Genomic DNA, 12752 nt, shown 5'->3' on the forward strand with positions numbered 1-12752 from the left:
TGCTCAGATTTTGATATGTGAACCACCCTACAAAGTGCACAGCAATGATATGTATATCTCTCGCTCTCCTTCTTTCTATGACATATTCTAAATACATCTCTCCCTGTTTCCCTCCATCTATTTCTCCCCCTCTCGGTGCGGATGCTTACAGGAGCAGTCATCAGAAGTGAAACATACTCTTTACTTTAATAGCTCTATATGCTTTATGCAATGTCTCCACATTTGAAGCAGTGTATGACTTGTGGGGGCATTTGTGATATCATGAATATCCATGTACAAGTATACAGTAAACTTTGTCCTCACTACAATATTGTAGGAACCGTGTGGAGGTGGAGGAATATTTGCACTTCATTTTGGAGTTCATAATCAAATATGATACTTTTTGTACGTTCTAGTGTGGGTACACTCTCAGGTGTTTGCCAATTTGTACAATGTGCAGTTCATGTAGTTTGGATTTAACTCCATAAATTTTGGTCTAACGCTGCATACATGGACTGTGATAAAACGTTCTGAGTGCTTGGCTTGCATCACTGTATGGCAGACTCTGGTCTTTGTGTATGAAATTATATAAATTAAACCAGAAATTTTCATGTGTATATTAATTTTGCACTAGTCAAGGTTAGCAAAATTATCATGCACTCAAGAGATCTTGTTAACCTTAAGATGCATTGGATGCCAGTGGCAATTCGCAAAAATTTAATGCTGTGAATATTTCTTGCTTAACAGTATATTGTATCCATACATGTATGTATCTATTGCTTCATTGAGTCCCACACAAGTTCATATGTAAACTATTGAAGTTCCACTGGCAATTTCTTCTTATGAAAAGCAGAATGCAAAGAACTGCCCCACCTGGTCAGCAATAGTTATTTTTGGGGACATTTATGGAATGCAAGTACTTGTACCAGGTACACTTCATGGTGACACAATCAAAGCTTGTCATGATGGAATTGTCTAAATTGTGATTTTGTTATCGAGTGGTGCTCACGTTTTCTCATTATTGAGTACAAGGTTACCTAATAAAAACCTGATTTGGGGCCCACTTGCTGGATGCAAATTTGTGAAAATGTTCCCCCTTCTTTGCCATGGATGTGAATGCAAAATGACATCTAGCAGGTCATCCTAGTACTGTCAAAATGGAATTTTTCATGCATCTACATGTAGTGCTACATGAAGCAAATTTTTACTTGTAAGTAATACTGATATTTTTCTTTTAGTGATCGTGAATTCTGTTATCTCATTGGTCAATCGCACTCAGACCAACCACTGAATATTTTCTGTATTCCATGACATGACGTCATGATATTATACAGCTAGCTGGGCGTGTATGTATGCGCACATAATCAGCTCGCGAGCCGTAAGTCAACATGGCTGACAGCCGGCGATTTCAACATCAGCATTTTTTTATGAGATAATGAGAAACTTCATGAAATTTGAAAGAGCATGTAATTCCATGAGGAATTCAACATTTATTTGGAGAAAATTGGTTTTGAAATTGCTGAGATATCCAAAACAGAGCGATTCTAATAAAGTGTGGGACCCAACTTTTTTTACGATCGCTTTGTTTTACTTTGTTTTTTGATGTTTCAGCCATTTCAAACCCGATTTTCATCAAATAAACTTTGAATTCCTCTTAAAATGACATGCTTTGTACTATTTCATAAATGTTTTCTTGGTATCTTGCAAAAAAGTTAAAAGCCCAATTCTCATCTCCACCAATACTGTACCATCCCTTTAAAAGTGGTTACTTACTCATGAATAATTTTTCACGCTCGGCTGGGTAAGATGAGGTGTACTTGTTTTTTATTGCACGGAATCAAAATGTTGATCAAACAAACAAAGAAACATATGGCATGCAAAAATATATGCGTGCTTTTATTTTCACGCCAGCTTCTGGTTGCACAAAATGTGAGAAAAAATTTATACTTTTCAGTACTTAGCGTTCCCTTAACATACAGTATCAGTATGTTGGATTCATGTGAAGTATATTGGTGGCGGTTGTCATGGTTACATGAGTGTCTTTGAGGTTACCACAGTTGGATTCTCGGCTTCACACAACTTTCACTCAATCTTGTTTGAGAAGGCGTGATTATGAATGAACAAATGAAAATAGATTCGAAGACTGGAGAATTACATTCTACATTATGTAAGTGTACAACAATTTGTTTATTTTTGCAAAAAGATTAGATTTAAAAAAATCACTCACCATGACAAAAAGAAAATTACATAAGACTAACCAAAACAAAACCCATGGATGATTCTACCTATTATCTATCAGTTCGTGAAAGAGTACAATATACCAAAAGATGTCTTTGTACACAAAAAGGGTACAAATGGCAAGTTTTGATACTGTATTAAGAAATATTGCGTATAGTACCACAGGTATACGTGAAAAACATAAACATTGAATGAAACTACAGTAAAATGCAGAGACACTATAGCTGACCTGTGACAAAATTAACAAAATCGCCAGAAAAGAAACAAACAATGCGAATAAACAAGTAGTTCCAAGATCAGTTGGTCCTGGAGGTTCAATCATTAATTCAAATACTTGTCAGTTTTCTGAGGATGCGCAAAAGAATTCCACAGGTGTCTTCCCCGGATGTTTAGGATTTGATATCGCCACTTTTTTGAGCAATCTAAAGGTTCATCTTGAACTCGAATAATTTCGGGAATATTTTGCTTGTTTCTCATTAAATGAGATGAAATGCACCTAATGATGAAACATAGGCCTATACAAGTAAAGTCAATCTTATGAAGAAATATGTGCAATGAAAGTGTGAATCACAGCGGTATGCTGTGAAAATGTTTGAAACTGTAACCTCTTGGAAAGTCTATTACACATATTCCCCTTTTCCAGTCAATTCAAATAAAACTGATATGGTATAATCTTAAAGTATAGTTCTTTATAAGTTGATATGTCGATCAGATTAGTGCCCAGACATATCCATATACTTTGTTTTTGTCATTAATCTTTGCGTGATGGCTATTCGCCCATTCCTGTGTTTTCACCATTTCGTACCACTCATTTAGGCCTACGATTATCAGTTATAGGGACGGCGAACGGTATGCTATCATGAAGACACTATTTATCTTCATGAGAGAGTGGCTGCTCATTATAAAATGAGATACGAATAACTACTTAAATGAAAGTTAAGTTGTCTTCCTATCTGTAATAGAGGCAGATCCACTTTGGCGTGTGGCCTATTTCAAATATATTTGAGTGGTAGCATCAAACAGGGGTTTAAAGGGATTTTTTTTTTTTTTTTTTTGGTGGGACTCCATCTATTGAACTGCCTTGGTAACACAGATAAAAAAAATGCTGGTCTGGACAAAATGGAACGATAAATCAGCCCTCAAGTGTGTGTAGCCAAACATACTGCTCCTTATAACGATATACTCTGTTATGCCCTCTATGAAATGCGGCTGAACCTCTGATCTCTATCCCGTTACAGGGTAGACCTAGACAAGTAAATGCTATAGATTAGTGGGCTGAACGCCCCGAATGGCATTTTTATCACTATATTCTCTTGCACGTAAACCTAAACATGTATCACATCTATGATGTAAACCAAAAAAAAGATCAGGGACTTTGTCTTCTTTATGTATAGCTGCATCGGAGTCAACTCGAGAGGGTGCCATACAGGTGTTCCGAGGATGCTGCTCCACTCCAAGTAGATGAAGTAGAGTCCAAGGCTAGGCCGAGATTTCCTCGCGCTCCTCACATCGCCTCCCGGTGTAACCACGGAGGCATACGCAATCGTAGTCTCCATCTGTGTTGACGCACTGCGAGCCATTCTGACACTCACTGGTTCGTGTTGCGCACTCGTCGATATCTGAAGGAAGCAGTAAGAAGTAAATTAAGAAGTTTTGGGAGATATGGGAAGATCAGAAAGCAAGGGAAATTTGGACAGGCAGGCTTACAAAATATTTTTGCCTTACGGTAAGAAAAAAAAGAGAAGAGAATCCTACCAAAGGAAGAAGATGGCACAGATGATAAAGAACGTTTATATAATAGGGATGGATAGAAGAACAAAGAGAATGGGAGACAGAATCGGAGATTACCAATTAAGTTTATTTCTATTTATTCCCCACATGAAATAATTGTCGGTACAAAGAAGCAGCAACAACCACAATCAATCAAACAAGAAAATAAACAAACGAACAAACACAATCACAGCGAAAGCGAAAAGACGTGGAATTATGAGTTAGGACAGCTTTAGAATACTATTCCTCCCCCTCCCTCCCCACCCCCCCCCCAAAAAACCCAAATAAAATAAAGGAGAATAATCAGATGTGAAGAAATCTTAAACACAGGCACGTACAAAGGTGCTTTAATTAAGATAGTGAAAACGACCCTAGCACATCAAGGTGCCGTTAATTTCAAGGGAGGACGGGGGTTTGGGTGAAGAAATGTTTATCAATATACTAGTAGACGAGAAATGAAAGAAGAGAGGAGTCAGTGGATGGGACATGAGAAAATTGGCAAAACTTGAATACAGAAATAAAAACAGATTGAAGCAAACGGGACGATGTTCTCTCAGTCATGTCAATTCGAATAGTTTAGCGAAGGCATATAGTGTTAACATTCCGCATTCGAAAATGAATTGCAAACCTATATCATTATTTTGAATGTCTATTACCACCACATGTTAGTGTGAATGTGACTATACCACGACCACCGGAAGACAATTTTCACTTGGCATGTCGGTAACCCTGTATGGCGTTAACTCTCAACGTGACCTGTTAATGACTCATCTTGTTGTGTTCATGTATATAGGCCTATCCGGTTCAAATCTCCTTAAAGAAGAAAAAAAAATCAGTGTCAAATCTGTACTAAAACTAAGGCTATTCACTGTGGAAAATTACTTCCTCATGTATGCAGGTTCAGGAAAAGTCGTTACGTTGTATATCATCGTTGATAAAGGGGAACCTGATCTGCCAAGATAGACAAGGCGGAATATACAAATTCATTTGGGTAACTATTATACCTACGGGTTTGGGGATAATGCATGACTGCATGAGTGGAAATTTGACAGTCATAGTGTATTCCTATAACAACGTGCATATTATGGTTACTCTGACCTGCCAAACATGCTAATTATCGTGTAAATAATATGATTTACAGCTAACTTTCTAGGAAACCAAAGTCAAAATATGAATATGGATTGTGAAAGAGGCAGTAGAACACATCAGCATTGATCAGTGAAAGTTTGAGCAAAATCCGTCTATTGATGCAACCGTTATGATTCTTCAAAACTTCGGTGTCGTCATTGCTACGTAGAATTAGACTACAATGATGTCAGTTCGGGAAATAATATCAGTAAAATTATATGGGGAATTCTACAAAATCTCATTATTCATGAAAAAAAAATCGTTGCCGTCATCACTGGATAAGGAGACTATAACTTCATTTAATGGATAAGATGGATAAATGGATAAGATAAAGTAACAAATAGGAACGCGGTAGGAACGATTATAATTATGAATAATATATATATATATATATATATATATATATATATAACATATTTCACATATATAATCACATATATATGCTATATATATATACAAATTATATATATATGTATATAATATGTATATATATGTATATATATAAATTATATATATATGTATATAATATGTAAATATATGTATATATATATATATATATAATATATATATATATATATATATATATATATTTATGACCCTGCTTCACAAAACCTTAAAAAGGTCGCCAGACATGGATTTTTAGTAAATGGCAGATTCTGAAAGAGCATACTCTAAGCTTTAAAGTGATGTATAGCTCAATTCAAACGGACTCCCCTAACCTATCACCTACATACTGGAAAGAAAGCACACACTCTCTGAACTGAGAAAAGAGGCTCTGAAGTTCAGGGTCTATTCAAGCGCTTTCCAAGCCGTGATAGCTGCGCCATGAAAGGGACAAAACACAGGATGTAAACCACCGGAGCAACAACAATGAAGGGATTGTCAGATTAAGCTGAAATCGAGTATGTTCTATAAACATATTCTGTCCATGATTAATACTCACTTTCAAAGCAGTAGCGTCATCCTTTCAAAAGTTATTAAGACTTGAAAGTGAAGAGTGTGCAAAGGATTTCAAGAAATTAAAAGCGGCCTCTAAGACATATACCTGATCATTCTACTCTCGATAAAAAGGGTTCTAGAAAAACTGCTGAAAACACACTTTCCCATTCCTTTTGTGATCCCAAACTTAGAAATGATATAGAAGAAGGGTAACTCTTTCAGAAAAAATATGAAAAACTCAAAATTGACTCGGTTGAACCAAAAAAGTGATGTTTATATGTTCTTGTCGAAAAATGAAATAAAACATTGAATTGAATTGAATTCCACTTTTTTTTAGTCCTCACGTAAAATCAAGGGTGCGACTTTGTGTTTGTTTTGTGATGCACGGTCATATACATATATATATTATCAGGGAGCATATTGTTCCAGAGCATGTTCTCCCAGGGTTACCGGGGTTGCCCTCGCGATATCCGGTGGGACAGGAACAGTTGAACGAGCCCGGAATGTTGATGCAGGATGCGTTGTTGAAACAATTGTGCTTCGCTAAAGTGCACTCATTTTCGTCTGAAGACAGCCAAAAGAAACAAATGATATTGAAAAAAAGGGGCACCATAAAACCATATGTCCCATCATCGACCGGATTCGTGACGCCCAAAGTCACCGTTTAACTCATAAATCATACTCACAAATGACGTTTGAAAACAAGCAATCTTTAGATAAATAAACGTTTTCGCTTCAATACACCTCATGTCACATTATTATGAAAAACATCAATGCGAGTAGGCATACATGGGTATATACACTGGGGTGATCACGCTGTATGGAAAATGTTCATCAGTTTTGATGTGATATTGCGGCGCGGCTATATAGGTTGATAGGCCTATAACATTTCGTGCAACACTCTCATGAACGAAATTTATTTTGTTTTCGGTAACGAACCTTTGAAATAACACCACAAAGATTCGGAATAATGAACCCTATTTCATTTTCGAACTAACGAATAATTGTATGGTTGTACGGAATTTGTGTGTTTCGGAATAATAAACCTTTGGATTAACCCGTTGAGGACGAGTCCCGAGTATACTCGGGCAGGTGAATTACTAACCTTTGAAATAACGAACCATTGAAAAAACGAACGCCACCCTTTCAAATATCGAGGATACCAGCCACGTGGAGCCGTTGTGGCTCAGTGGGTAAGCCAACGAGCTCTTATTCTCGAGGTCTCAAGTTCAAGTTCGCTAGCAACAGCCTTTTAGTGTTTTTTCCTTTATAAACAATACACTTTATCCTCATTTTATCACTTTATCATTCATTCTCATTATCTCCTTCGGAGGAGCAGCGTGTTCAAAAGTACTTCAGTAGGTGATTCCTTCTCATATAGTGTTATGATTTATAGTGTGTTTGTGTGTGTGTGTGTGTGTGTGTGTCTACATATATATATATATATATATATGCATGTTTGTGTGTAAATCGGTTCATTCTGCATGGAATGATAGACTGATGACACAATCATGGACACACACACGTAATATCAACTTCAGAGAGTCTGAAGAACAGCGTCATAATCAAAAGCAAACACACTTTTAAGACACTTGTGATGAATGACGGACCACAGGATGTGGGACTACCCATCTGCTCATTCAGGTCTACAACCAGAGAACATGAAATAAATTCAAAATAGATAAACAAACCCACCAGAACAGTTTCTTCCAGGGTAAGACGGCTGCTGGTCAGTGTAACCTGGCGGGCAAGAGCAGGTGAAGCTTCCGTCCGAGTTATTGCAATGGGGGCCGTAGAAACAGTCATGGATTCCTGTGGCACACTCATCAACGTCTGCGATATGAACATGATATGATTAAGGAAAGTTATAGTGTATCTCACTGAGGGGCGAATGTTTCCGAGCGCAGCGAATTCTATATAGGGAATTTTAGGTTTCGTCAGGGCTTGTTATCAGTTGTCGTAAACAGTTTTTCTCGTCGCAAAGAAATTTTGAACATGTTCAAAATTTCTTTGCGATAAGAAAAACTGTTTATGACAATGAAAATTCTTTACGAATTTGATTACAACTGTTTACGGATTTGATTGCATCTGTTATCTGATTGTCACGTCAGGGCTATTTAACAGGAAGACATGGTGTCCTCATTACGATTGTTACAGTTCGTAATTCCGAAGATTCATTATCTGAAAATAAAAGAAGGTTCGTTATTATGACAATGACAAAAATGTTCATGATTCCAAAAGTTCGTTCGTACGCGCAGTCTCTACATTTCCGAAACAACGTACCGTATAATTTCATTTTTGGATTAATGCACGTTATCTTATTTTCGTAATTACGAACCTTCGGGAAAACGGACCCCCGGAATAAGGCCACCAAACAGTGAAATGTTCGTATTAACGACACCTCCCCCCCCCCCCCCCCCCCTCCCCACTTTTTTTTTTTTTCGTTTTCGGATTAACTAACCTCTTGGTATACGCAATTTGTGTGTTTTGGAATAACGAACCTTCGGAATAATAACCACCATCATCCCATTATCATTTATCTCTCGCCTTTCCTCTTTGCAACAATTGCCGTCTGCACTCATCAACTCTTGGGTGGCGGCATCTTGTATAGGGCTATAGGCGTACGAAGTACATAGATTGATACAATTACATAGAATGTTATTTCCCGCTAGTGTAATCATAACAATAATAGGACGATCATAAATGAATACAGTAAGAATTATATGATATGGTCAATTCTCTAAGATATGCCAGATTAAAATTTATATATGAAAGGGAGCTGACAGGGCCTATCTAAAACATTTCATTCTGCGGTTGTACATTGTACTATTAGTTCTTTGCATCATTCTCTTATATAAAAAAAGTGGAATATGAGCTACAGTGATATGTTTCCATATTCAAGTGGAATATGATGCATATCTTTTTTTTTTTACAATTGTTTTGTCTGTATTATTTTCTTAACTTTTCTAATTTGATAATTAAAGTGTCGGCCTGTTAAATAGAGAGATTATGGCAGTAAATACTGCACAATGCTGTTGAATGAAATCGATATAAAAAGATCAAACAAGAAAAAATGTGTACCACACAAATAAGTCTTACCAATGTTGCAGTATATTCCCGTATGGGCGGCAGAGCAGACGCACTTGTAACCTCCCATTGTGTTGACGCAAGTGGCTCCATTGAAACAATCATGATCCCCGGTAGTGCACTCGTTAATGTCTGCATGTGGATGATAAAACAAGGTTGAGAAGAGAGTGGAGTGGGGGGGGGGGGGGGGGTTGATACCTTAGTTTGTAATATACGGATGAGAAAGACCAGGATTTGTCAAAGGATAGAAGCAAAAATAACAGGGGGTTAGAAAGGGGGAAAATTAGGAGCAAAGGAATCATGATGTTGCGGCTATAATGTTCAAATTTTTGAAGAGAAATGTTCGAGCTCTACTGCGTATATCATTATCATGATTATGGTATATAGTTCGTTTGAGACTGTTCTGCTCTCCATGAAAATTCGGGGAGGGGGGGGGGGGGGGCAAGGGGGCAAATCATTTTGCCCCCTGTCAACCCTCCCCTCACCCCATCCATAATTCACAAGATGTGACAATTTTCTAGCTTTTTGATAGAAAACTGTCCTAATGTTTCACCCAAAGTGTGTACCAGATTGCTATATTTCAATTTCGAAAAATAAATCAAAATCTCTCTCGCTTGGGAGGGGAATGCCCTCCCACTATGGAAAGGTTTTTGGCAAAAAGTCTACTAAAATCATTCTACAGCTGAGAGTGCACGCTGCCCGCACACACAGAACGCGAAGGTGCACGCTTTGAATTATTCATGAGCCTACATGGTCTGCCGCACACGTCGTGCACACAGCAGTGATACGGACTGGTCCATTGTCGAATATGGGTAAAATGCTGCAGAAACAACATATAGGGGCAGTCATAAACATAGCATTATATGGGTTAAATCTACATTGACAACATTAATTACATGCTTTTCATGAAATTGTTTACATTATCTGCTTTTTAACTGACCACACACTCACACACACACACACACACACACACACATACACACACTCACTGAGGTATCAATCATAATATTGCTGACAGTCGCTTTCTCATACATGTGCAGCAACTTCAGTAAGGGTTCACCGCTGACTTCAGGAAACTTAGAAATGAGAAATACATATCCAATTTACGTTATAACTCACGGTATATGAAATCATAACTCGTCCAAATGCAGCCACGAATAAACAGTGACGTCATGTTTCATATGATAATGAGCTTCTCTGTGTCGCTGATTGTGATTGGATCGAGGACGGGACCTTCTCAGTTTTTTTTTGCCAATTCCGACAAGACCTACTATCCAATCACAATGAGTTTGACATATATGATAGAAAATTGTTTGGCGCGTAATATGGTAGAAGTCCCAGCTTCATGTGCCATTCGGTTGCGGAGATACAGCCTTTCAAATAGGGAGGTATCACTGCATCACACGGCGAATACTTCAGGAAGTGTGCCAATCCTATGGGGCAGTTATTCTGAAGTGAACGCACAAAGCTGTTTTTGAGCAGCCAGTCCGACGTTATTAGAAGTCCATTTATCTTCTAATTTTAGTATTCTATAGAAAAATGTCCTAATACCAGAAAACCGCAGCCCCAAGTCCACGGATGTTACTTACTTTATGATATTTCTCCATTAATGACACTATGTCGGGTTTTGCTTGTGCGTCTCCATAGGTTATAACCAAAACACGGGGTGCGCGCGCGCGCGTGTTCTGTGTGTATTAAAAGAGACAACCTTTCCATATGCGGGCCGGGCCGACGTGAGTGAGTGACCCTTTCCCCGTTTGGTCATTTTCCCGTAGGCTTAGTACACTTTTAGATTGACAGATTTCCGAACGTTTCATCAAAAATGTGCACCAGATTTGTCACTTTATTTTAAGAAAAAATGCAAAAGTTCCGTCGGGTGGGAGGGGATATCTCCTTTCAATTAACCCTTTCCCCACTTGATTTCCCTCTGTAAATTTAGTAATTTAGTTCACATTTGGGCTTGGCAACTTTCCAAATTCCATATAGAAACTGCTTTATGTGTATATATATATATATATATATATATATATAGGCCTATCTCAGAATTTTAAAGAAAGAATTTCATGTATAATTCGTTTACAATGATAAAATCACTGAGATCACTGATATCCAGAGAGCAACATTGTTTGAAAGTATTCTTAAAAATGTACATGGACTTTAAAGTTTGAATTTCAGAAGGAAGAGAGTTTCAAATATCGGGTCCGGTGTGTCTTATAGATTTTAGAACCATCACCATTTTAGGATTATGTAAATGAAATTTATCAAATTGCCTAGTGGAATAAGAATGTTTGTCCTTGTTTAACTGAAATAATGAGAAAAAGAAGATGGCAACTGACCGTTATCATAAGCGAATTACAGTATAAAGAGTGATTTGTGAAGGACAAAAATGATGTGTGAGTGTTTTTAACGCTGTGAATAAAGGATCTGAATGTTCTCGATAAGCAGAGTTGCTGCATATACGTATATATATTTTTCTTTTGTAAAAGCAACTATCAATGTGACCTTTTTGAAGTTGCCCAAACAATATTATACAATATGAGATGTACGATCATATCAATGGTGCTTAATTACATTTTCCTCACGGCGTATACGTATGTACGTCGACATGTGTGAGCGTTTTGTAATGACTGATATCAAACTGGATCGTACGTACCAGTGCATTGCGTTCCGTCTCCAGCAAACCCACGGCAACACTCAAATTCGACAGCTCGATAGGACTGGATCCGACAGTCATTGGTGTAGTTGGTTCTGTACATAATCCTGTGAAAGCAGCATTTTCGCGCACCAGTCACCATTTCAGGTTTCTTATACAACCTATTAAAAACACTTGCAACTTTAACATTGTTTGATTTGCCCGAAACTGTACTTTCTGTACTTCAAAATAACTTACGGTTTGAAACACGATGATGAACACTTATTTGTCAAGTTTTGAGTGAACCATGTATTACAAGCCTAGCTTTTCTAGTGGACCACTTTTTGCCATACCTACTTTATTGTTATCCTTCAAAGCATGCGTAAGTGTTCTTAAGTTATACTAATTATGTCATATCTTATCATATACTGTACGTGCGATTCACTTTTCGTTTTGTATTTCTTTCTTCTTCACTGAAATTAATCAAACAATGTGATTGTTTTACGCATGCTTTACATTACATTATATACTTTGTCTCACTCCTTGTTGGGGGGGGGGGGGGAATAAAAACTTAATTGAATTGAACTGAAAATGTATGCATTGAAATGAATTGCTTTTACGGTTTGATTATCATGTTGTCGAGGGGGTATTTAAAAATCTTAGATCATAAATACATAAACACTCTTTACTGCAGAAGGAAAAGTCATTGCCCCTGTCGGAAACACGAACAAACAAAAGAAAAGAGGTTGGCTGCAGCACGCTCATTACAATAATTACATGAAGTGGGTTGACACAAGCTAGATATTCTCACCAAAAGGCGAACTCCTTTTCGAACACATGGAACATGTTTTATTTGGCAAGAAAATCTGTAGGGCCCCTATACCTGAAGCTGATTTTGTATTTTTGGTTGAACGGACACTTGGCGATGTAGCTCTCCCGGTAGGATTGGCGAAAACTGCGGCACACTTCTCGTTGTTTT

At 37.5% G+C, this 12752-nt stretch overlaps 1 long non-coding RNA gene across 1 annotated transcript; it reads right to left on the bottom strand.

Annotated features, from left to right (window-relative positions):
* Positions 1-9157: 9157 nt before the first annotated feature.
* Positions 9158-12752, bottom strand: LOC139727925 (uncharacterized). Its single transcript, XR_011710775.1, has 3 exons — positions 12657-12752; positions 11795-11901; positions 9158-9273 (listed from the first exon to the last, which is right to left on the bottom strand). It is a non-coding gene; the product is annotated as an uncharacterized lncRNA (long non-coding RNA).

The sequence above is a fragment of the Diadema antillarum genome, unplaced genomic scaffold (genome assembly GCF_040938485.1).
Source record: "Diadema antillarum isolate AM-2024a unplaced genomic scaffold, OU_Dant_1.0 seq00000160_RagTag, whole genome shotgun sequence".
NCBI lineage: Eukaryota > Metazoa > Echinodermata > Echinoidea > Diadematoida > Diadematidae > Diadema > Diadema antillarum.